This window comes from Stomoxys calcitrans, chromosome 4 (genome assembly GCF_963082655.1).
Source record: "Stomoxys calcitrans chromosome 4, idStoCalc2.1, whole genome shotgun sequence".
Classification (NCBI taxonomy): domain Eukaryota; kingdom Metazoa; phylum Arthropoda; class Insecta; order Diptera; family Muscidae; genus Stomoxys; species Stomoxys calcitrans.
Window position 1 is genome coordinate 148622238 of NC_081555.1, and position 9648 is coordinate 148631885.

Sequence of the window (9648 nt, forward strand, 5' to 3'; positions counted from 1 at the left end):
AAAATTGTTTCTTTAATTTCTTTTTTCATTTTTTAGTTAATAATTTTAAAACATTGAAGCTTTAAACAAGTAAAAGCGTGCCAAGATCGGCGGGCCGAATCTTAGAAACCCTACACCATGGATTCTGCTTGGACTGTAGTTGTTGATAGTCATAACAGAACACAAGATGAAAAATTTCAGCCAAATCGGATAAAAATTGCGGCTTCCAGCGGCTCAAGAATTTAAATCGGGACATCGGTTAATATGGGAGCTATATCAGGTTATAGAGCGATTTGGACTGTACTTGGCACAGTTATTGGAAGTGAGAACAGAACACTACATGTACAATTTCAGCGAAATCGGACAAAAACTATGCCTTCCAGGGGCTCAAGAAGTCAAATCTTGGAATCGGTTTATGTGGGACCTATATCCAAATCTGAACCGATATGGCCTATTTGCATTACCCAACAACCTACATTAATATTAAGTATCTGGGCAAAATTTCAAGCCATAATTTCAAAGCAATTGCGGATTTTTCATATAGTCGCCGTTGACAAATTTTTTCACAGCTTGTGAGACTCTGTAATTGCATTCTTTCTTCTGTCAGTTATTAGCTGTTACTTTTAGCTTGCTTTAGAAAAAAAGTCTAAAAAAAGTATATTTGATTAAAGTTCATTCTAAGCTTTACTATAAATGCATTTACTTTCTTTTAAAAAAATCCGCAATTACTTTTTGGGCAACCCAATATATACTTTATGGGGTCCTAGATCAATATTTCAAGGTGCTAAAAACGGAATGACTAGATTAGTATAACCCCATCCTAAGGTGGTTAGTATAATTATAGTTTAGAAATGATTAGACTTTTAGACAAAGATTCATAAACGAATTCTGATGAAAATTTAATAGAAAGTTGAAAACAATTTTTGTTTAAATTTTTTTTTTTTTTCATTTTTTCACCCTCCACCATAGGATGGGGGCATACTTATTTCGTCATTCTGTTTGTAATACCTCGAAATATTCGTCTAAGACCCCATAAAGTATATATATTCTTGATCGTTATGATATTTTAAGTCGAACTAGCCATGTCAGTCCGTCTGTTAGTCCGTCTGTCCGTCCGTCCGTCTGTCTGTCGAAAGCACGTTAACTATCGAAGGAGGGAAGCTAGCCGCTTGAAATTTTGCACAAATACTTCTTATTAGTGTAGGTTGGTTGGGATTGTAAATGGGCTATATCGGTCCATGTTTTGATATAGCTGCCATATAAACCGATCTGGGGTCTTGACTTCTTGAGCCACTGGAGGACGCAATTCTTATCCGATTTGGCTGAAAATTTACATGAGGTGTTTTGTTATGACTTCCAACAACTGTGTATGTATGGTTGAAATCGGTCCATAACTGATATAGCTGCCATATGAACCGATCTGGGGTCTTGACTTCTTGAGCCGCTAGAGGGCGCTATACTTATCCGATTTGGCTGAACATTTTCATGAGATGTTTTATTATGACTTTCAGCAACTGTTTTAACAATGGTCCAAATCGGTCTATAACCTGATATAGCCGCCATATAAACCGATCTGGGATCTTGACTTCTTGAGCCGCTAGAGGACGCAACACTTATCTGATTTGGCTGAAATTTTGTACAAAGCAATTATTTTTTTTTATCCTTTGTTTATCTAAAAAGAGATACCAGGAAAGAACTCGACAAATATGATCCATGGTGGAGGGTATATAAGATTCGGCCCGGCCGAACTTAGCACGCTTTTAATTGTTTTTAGTTAATAATTTTAAGACATTAAAGCTTAAAGAAAAACGAAAATTTTACAAATATTTTTATTTTAATCCACTTATTTGCCGTTGTTTCTCAAACTAAGCAACTATAAGGCGTAGCACTCTTTTCAAACATGCATTTCATTGCCCAATTGCACAATTTTCTTTCATACGCCGTTTAAACCATTCAGTTGGATTCGAAGGATTTTATTTTTGCCACGAAAAAAGTCAAATTGCGCCACTGTGCGACGATAGCAGTTAAACGAATCAAAATACAACATTTTCGTTGTACAACATTCATGTTGTCAAAATGGACGAAGAAGCTCCAGCAAAGTAGTCTTTCGATGGCAATCACGGTGATATACGCAAACCGGGACGACTAAAACTTCGATGTAGAGATCAAGTGGTGAAATACATGTCGAAACTGGGTGTCAGAAATTGGAGAAGAAACGCAGAAGATCGAGGCGCTTGAATATCTATTCTAGGTTCGGCTAGAAGAATAGATTTTCTGTAATGGCCAATTAAAGTAAAGTAAGTTACAAAAGGAATGACGTACGGTGGAGGGTTGTTTCATTATGTTGCAATTTGTTCATCTTTTTCTGAAAATCAGAACCGCCACATACTAACGTAAAAAATTTAAAACGTAAATTATTAAATATGTCTAAGCAAATATGTACTCGTGTGTTTATTCATGTGCATACATTGTATTTATATACCCCATCACAATGAGTTCATTGGTGTGTATTCCCGCAACCATTTCGTGGATAAAAATGATAAATATGTGACCATTAATATTGGCTGCAAGCCTTACAACGGAATATACACCACCACTTTAATTATGGAAGAATGATTATTGAAGCGTTAAAAATAAAATTAAATATTTATTTAATAAATTTTGTCACAAGATCAGATATGATGTTCAGAGTTTGTAAGACGCAGAGAATGTTGTTTGAGGACAATAGGGAAGATGAAAAACAATATTAAAGCGTAATTCGAAATCTTTGTTGAGTAAACGAAGATGGGGTTTTGGGATTTGTCCGGGCTTGAATCAAATGCGTCATAAACTTTTTAAAGTTCAAAAACAAAAAATTTGGTTTTTCTATGTATTTTAGCATTAAAAAATGCACTCATGTAGGCAAAAGATTTCAACCGAACTAACATTGAAGCTAAAACTTTAAGACTTAGAAAATACATATTTGCGTGCGAAATAACGGAAATTGGGTTTTGTAGGTCTTAGTTACCTAAAAAAATGGTTGTTTCATTCACATGTATCTACATGTACGAAATAAATGTACCTATGCATATATTTTTTGCAAACATATTGAAAAGCAATTCATTTTGGAATATGGGGGTCATGTGACCTTCACTATACCAGCGAAATCGTAACGTATTGGCGATAAGGCAAAAAAAAAAACAGAAAGAAATAAAAAAAAAAAACATTTTTTAACAGCAAATGCAAACAAGCCAATATCTGAAAAAGATACACAGAATGTGAGTTGTAAAACTTTCATTCTTGAAGTTTAGGCATGTATATACAAAAATACATACAAATTTGCATGCATGATTGTACAATAGGGTGAACAAAAACACAAACGAGGCTTAAAACAAAATACTTTTAAAAACTGAACAGAAAAATTTCAGTATTTTCTATAAAATTCTAGATTATTTGGGTTGCCCAAAAAGTAATTGCGGATTTTTTAAAAGAAAGTAAATGAAATTTTTAATAAAACACTTTTTTTTTCTAAAGCAAGCTAAAAGTAGCAGCTGATAGCTGACAGAAGAAAGAATGCAATTGCAGAGTCACAAGCTGTAAAAAAAATTGTCAACGCCGACCGACAACGAAAAATCCGCAATTACTTTTTGGGCAACCCAATAGTAATTTACTTAAAGTTTTCAAGATTTTAGTGGAACATTTTAGCTTTAGATCACACTGTTATACAAAATCAAACAAGAAAAAGCGTTCGGCCGGGCCGAATCTTATACACCGCCCACCATAGATTCCATTTGTCGAGTTCTTTTCCCGATATTTCTTTTGAGGCAAACAAAGAATAAAAGAAAAAAATTGCTATCATATTGGAGCTGTAACAAGTTATGGTCCGATTTGAATGTTGGACACCATAGTAAAAGCCATTGTGTAAAATTTCAGCCAATTCGGCTAAGAATTGCGCCATTTAGGGGCTCAAGAAGTAAAATAGAGAGATCGGTTTATATGGGAGCTATATCGGGCTGTAGATCGATTCGGACCATATTTGATGCGTATATTGAAAATCATAGGAGAAGCTGTTGTATAAAAGTTCAGCCAAATCGGATAATAACTGCGCCCTCTGGAGGCTCAAGAAGTCAAGATCCCAGAGTGGTTAATATGGCAGCAATATCAGGTTGTGGACCGACTTAAACCATATTTTGCAGAGTTGTTAGAAGTCTTAACAAAACACTTCAAGCAAAATTTCAGCCAAATCGGATAAGAATTGCGCCCTCTAGCGGCTCAAGCAGTCAACATCCAAGATCAGTTTATATATCAGCTATATCAGATTATGGACCGACTTGAACCATATTTGGCACAGTTGTTGGAAGTCATAATGGAACACGTCGTGCAAAATACTTCAACCAAATCGGATGGAAATTGCAACCTCTAGAGGCCTAAGAAGTCAAGATCCCATATGGGTTTTTATGACAGCTATATTAGGTTTAAACCATACTTAGCACAGTTGTTGAAAGTCATAGCAAAACTCGTCATGCAAAATTTCATTCAAACCGCATGAGAATTGTGCCTTCTAGTGGCTCAAGATCCAAGTTAGGTTTATATGGCAACTATATCAGTTTATGTATCGATTTGAACCATACTTAGCACAGTTGTTTTATGACTTCAAACAATCAGCCAAATCGGATGATAATTGCGCCCTCTAGTGGTTCAAGAAGTCAAGATCGGTTTTTATGGCAGCTATATCAGATTGTAGACCGATTTAAACCACACTCAGCACAGGTGTTGGAAGTCATAACAAAACACTTAATACAAAATTTCAGGCAAATCGGATAAGAATTGCGCCCTCTAGTGGCTCAAGAAAATAAGATCCAAGATCGGTTTTTATGGCAGCCATGTCAGGTTATAGGCCGATTTGAATCATACTTAGCATATTTGTTGGAAATCAAAACAAAGCACTTTATGCAAATTTTCAGCCAAATCTGGTAAGAATTGCGCCCTCTAGTGGCTCAAGAAATTAAGATCCAAGTTCGGTTTATATGGCAGCAACATCAAGTTATGGACCGATTTGAATCATACTTAGCATATTTGTTGGAAATCAAAACAAAACACCTTATGCAAAATTTCAGCTAAATCTGATAAAAATTGCGCCCTCTAGCGGCACAAGAAATCAAGATCCATGTTCGGTTTATATGGCAGCTATATATTAGGTAATGTACCGATTTAAACCATACTTAGCACATTTTTGTTAAAAGTCATAACAGAACACCTTATGCCAAATTATGTCCGCTGGGTACTTTGACGCAAATTTTAATTTCATATTCGTTTTCTGGTCTCCAATACCTTTCATTTGATACCTAAATTGTCCCGATCGCTTCACTTTTGATTTTGGGTTGTGTTTTTGGTGTAGGGGGCAGGGTCCGTCCCCCTTTCGATACCGAAAAAATATAGCCTAAAATATAGCCTTCCAGACCAACCTACACAATATGCGAAAATTTCGAGAAAATCGGTTCTGCCGTTTTTCAGTCTATACGGAACGAACAAACCGAGTACCATATATCCGTGATAGGCTGATGTGCCCATTTTGGCCGTTTTTGTGGGGGTGGGGTGACCCCCAATACTTGGACACGAATTTGTATGCCATATTCGCTATCTACTCCCGCATACTTTTCATTTGATACCCATATTGTCTTCATCGGTCCACTTTTGATTTTGTGTGGTGTTTTTGGGGTTACGGTGGAGGATCCGCCCCCTTCCGTTATCAATAAATGATAAAGCCTATTCCTACTTCCTCACCACATTCGTAATCTACTCCCGAATACCTTTCATTTAAGTCCCATATTGTCATGATCGTCAAATAAACCTATTTTAAGGGGTTTTGGGGAAGAGGTGGCTCTCCAGTTTCTTGGACCCAGCTTTTATTATGAAATTCGTACTCTACTCTTGAATACCTTTAATTTGAATCCCATATTGTCCCAATCGGTCCACTTTTATTTTTGGATAGTACTTTTGGGATAAGGGTAGGGTCCGCCCCCCTCCCGATATCAAAAAATTATAAAGCCTATGTTACCTTCCAGACCAACCTACACAATCTGTGAAATTTTCGAGGTAATCGGTTCAGCCGTTTTTGACTCTATGCGTATAGACGCAAAAACGGCTGAACCGATAACCTTGAAATTTTCACAGATTGTGTAGGGTGGTCAGAAAGGAAACATAGGCTATATAATTTATTGATATCGGGAGGGGGGCGGACCCTACCCTCATCCCAAAAGTACTATCCAAAAATAAAAGTGGACCGATCGGGGCATAATGGGATTCAAATGATAGGTATTTAAAAGTAGAGTACGAATTTCATAATAAAAGTTGGGTCCAAGTACCTGGGGCACCGCCCCAGCCCTAAAACCCCTTAAAATGGGTTTATTTGATAATCATGGCTATATGGGACTCAAATGAAAGGTATTCGGGAGTAGATTACGAATATGGTCAGCAAGTAGGAATCGGCTTTGTAATTTGTTGATAAAGGAAGGGGGCAGACCCTCCACCGTTACCCCAAAAACACCACCCAAAATTAAAGGTAGACCCATTAGGACAATAAGGGTATCAAATGATAAGTATGCGGGAGTAGATAACGAATTTGGCACACAAAATTATGTCGAAGTATATACCCCCACAAAAAAGCCCAAAATGGGCACATTAGCCAATCACGGATATATAGGACTCGGTTTGTTTGTTCCGTATAGACTGAAAAACGGCAGAACCGATTTTCTCGAAATTTTCGCATACTGTGTAAGTTGGTCTGGAAGGAAACATAGGCTTTACAATTTTTCGATATCGGACGGGGGACGGACCCTCCCCCTTATGTCAAGAACACAACCCAAAATCTAAAGTTAACCGATCGGGACAATATAGGTATCAAATGAAAAGTATTGAAGAGTAGAATACGAATATGGTACATAAAATTTGAGTCTAGTACCCATCGAGCCGCCCCAACCCCGAAAAACTCCCCCAAAACAGACATATTGGATGTTCATTTGAATATTGGGCTCAAATGAAAGATATTCTAGAGTAGATTTCGTATCTGGCATACAAAATCAGATCGAAGTATAGGGACACACGCCACCCCTCAAAAACCCCATTAGACCCATTATGACTATATGTTACTTGGCTGAACCGATTTTCTTAAAATTTTCATAGATTGTGTACGTTTGTCTGGAAGACCGATTCAGAATGTCAAGAAGACCAATAATATATATGCTTTATAGGGTCTGAGATTAATGTTTCTAGGAGTTACAAAGGGAATGACTAGATTAGTGTGCCACCCATTTTATGGTGGTGGGTATATAAAATTGGCAAAAATCTCCTTTTTTTATAAAACAAAAATTCTTTTCTTGTTTTTGGTACCAACTAATAAACATAAATACACCAACATACTGACTTCGTAAGTAAGTGAGTGTTCACCTATATACGTTGCTATACAAACAACAAAAAGGCAAATGAACTCTTGACACACTTACCATTTTATTTTCCTTTTTTATGGTTGATGCGATGGAAGTGGGAGTGGGAGGTAGAGAGAAAGCTCAAACGAAGTAAGCCAGGAAGGCGCAAAAGTTTCCTTAATGTTGCAAATAAAACTTTTTCTTTGATTGTTTAATGCCGATTACCGCAAACAAAATTTGTTTTTTTTTCCATTTGAAAAAATTTTCACAATTTTTTTTGCACTGGAGTTGCTTTTTTTTGTATTATATGGAATTTTAATTTATTTTTATATTTAATTTTTTTTTCTTTTGCACTCATTAAATTTTAGAATTTATTTTTCCATTTAATTAATTTTCTCTGCATGGAATTTGTGGTTTGCTTAATGGCCGCCATAAAATCATTTGGTCTGATTTCTAAAAGAAAAGAGAAAAAAGCAAGGCAAAAATGAAAAATAATTAATTCAATTATTTAGGCATCGATTAAATTTATGGGTTATTTTATTATGATTATTTTTAGGTTTTTTTCTTTTGAAATTGCTGAGGTGGACGCTTTACTTGGCTTTTCGGTTCGGTTGGTAAATTGTTTTTAAAATATTCCACATTTTGCCTCTCCCTTAATAATTAAAATCTAATTTATTATAAACACATGCCAGCGGCACAAAATCTCATAGTTACTAATTACTCGATATTTTTAGAAAACATTTGGCATTTTAGTGTACATTAATGCAGCTAAAATTAGTGATTAGAGCAAATCAAATTTTTTCAGATTTAAATGCTTTTGGCATAGTGTCATACTCAATATACATTTGTGGTTTAATTAGGGGACAAACATACAGACATACATTTTATTCCCACCACTATAGGAATCGGGGGTTTATATTTATAAATCTAGTCATTCCGTTTGCAAAGCATGGAAGCACTGTTCTGTGACCCCCATATATAATCCTGATCGTCTTGGCCAGCGCCGAATCCAATAAGCTTCCGGAATATTCGGAAGGCTACTCAGAAGAAGACTTGTCCAAGAAGACATTGACAAAAATGTCAACAGGATTATACGACTGCACTGGTGGGGTCCTTCGAAGATAGTTGTCCTCTTCGGGAAAGGAAATCAGTCCAAGAAAAACCCTGGATGACTGGGGAGATTCGCAATCTTGGGAAAGAGGTCCGCAGACATTTTAACAGAGCACATCGAGGCCAACGTAGCGTAGAGGTTAGCAAATCCGCCTATGACGCTGAACGTCCAAGTTTGAACATTGGCGAGACCATCAGAAAAAATTTTCAGCGGTAGTTTTTCCCTCCTAATGCTGGCAACTTTGTAAAACTTCTCTCCAAAGAGGTGTCGCACTGCGGCACGCCGTTCGGACTCGGCATTAAAAAGGAGGCCCTTTATTATTGAGCTTAAACATGAATCGGACTGCACTCATGGATATGTGACAAGTTTCCCCCTGATCCTTAGTGGAATGTGCATGGGCAAAATTTGCTATTTAAATCGTAGAAAAGCGAATGTTTATTGGGATGTGTATTACACATGTCTCAAGGAATACAATAAGATTGCAAAAAGAGCCACCTTTTTATAGCCGAGTCTGAACGGCGTGCCGCAGTGCGACACCTCTTTGGGGAGAAGTTTTTACATGGCAAAGTACCTCACAAATGTAGCCAGCATTAGTGAGGGGATAACCACCGCTGAAAATTATTCTGAAGTTGACGCTGGGGTTTGAATCCAGACGTTCAGCGTCATAGGCGGACATGCTTACCTCTGCGCTACGGTGGCCACCCAAAAAAAGTGCCTCCTGGAAGTTTTTCGGCGGAGAGTTCGATAGCGTTAATGACGCCGCCAAGATAAAAAAGTTTCTCTCAACCAAACCCATGTCCAAACTGCACCGTTAGTTGACGACATGGGAGTGAAGAGCAGAGACAACGGGCGACATGTTAAGGCTTTTGATGAGAACGCATTTTCCACAGGAATAATGACGTTGATCGAAGGTTTATAATTACGGAATTTATGGTGAAGGAATCCTTGAGGAGCTTCAAACCATTTAAGTAACCAGGACCTGATGGAATATTTCCGGCGTTACTGCAGAAAGAGCCAGACTATCTGGCTTCTCATCTGGCCAATACTTTCACAGCGAACGCAAGAGTGGTATTTATACTCAAACCCTGCAAGGCAAGTTATGTGACACCAAAGCCCTACAGACCCATAAGCCTTAAGTCCTTAGTACTCAAAACC

The 9648-nt window shown here is 37.2% G+C and overlaps 1 protein-coding gene across 2 annotated transcripts in view; it reads right to left on the reverse strand.

The window, feature by feature from the left end:
* Positions 1-7605, reverse strand: part of LOC106094127 (adenylate cyclase type 9) — a 364714-nt gene extending 357109 nt beyond the window's left edge. For both annotated transcript variants that reach the window (XM_059367980.1, XM_059367976.1), the window contains exon 1: positions 7461-7605. The gene's annotated coding sequence lies outside the window, so the exon portion shown is untranslated. The remainder of the gene's footprint in view (positions 1-7460) is intronic.
* Positions 7606-9648: the final 2043 nt, after the last annotated feature.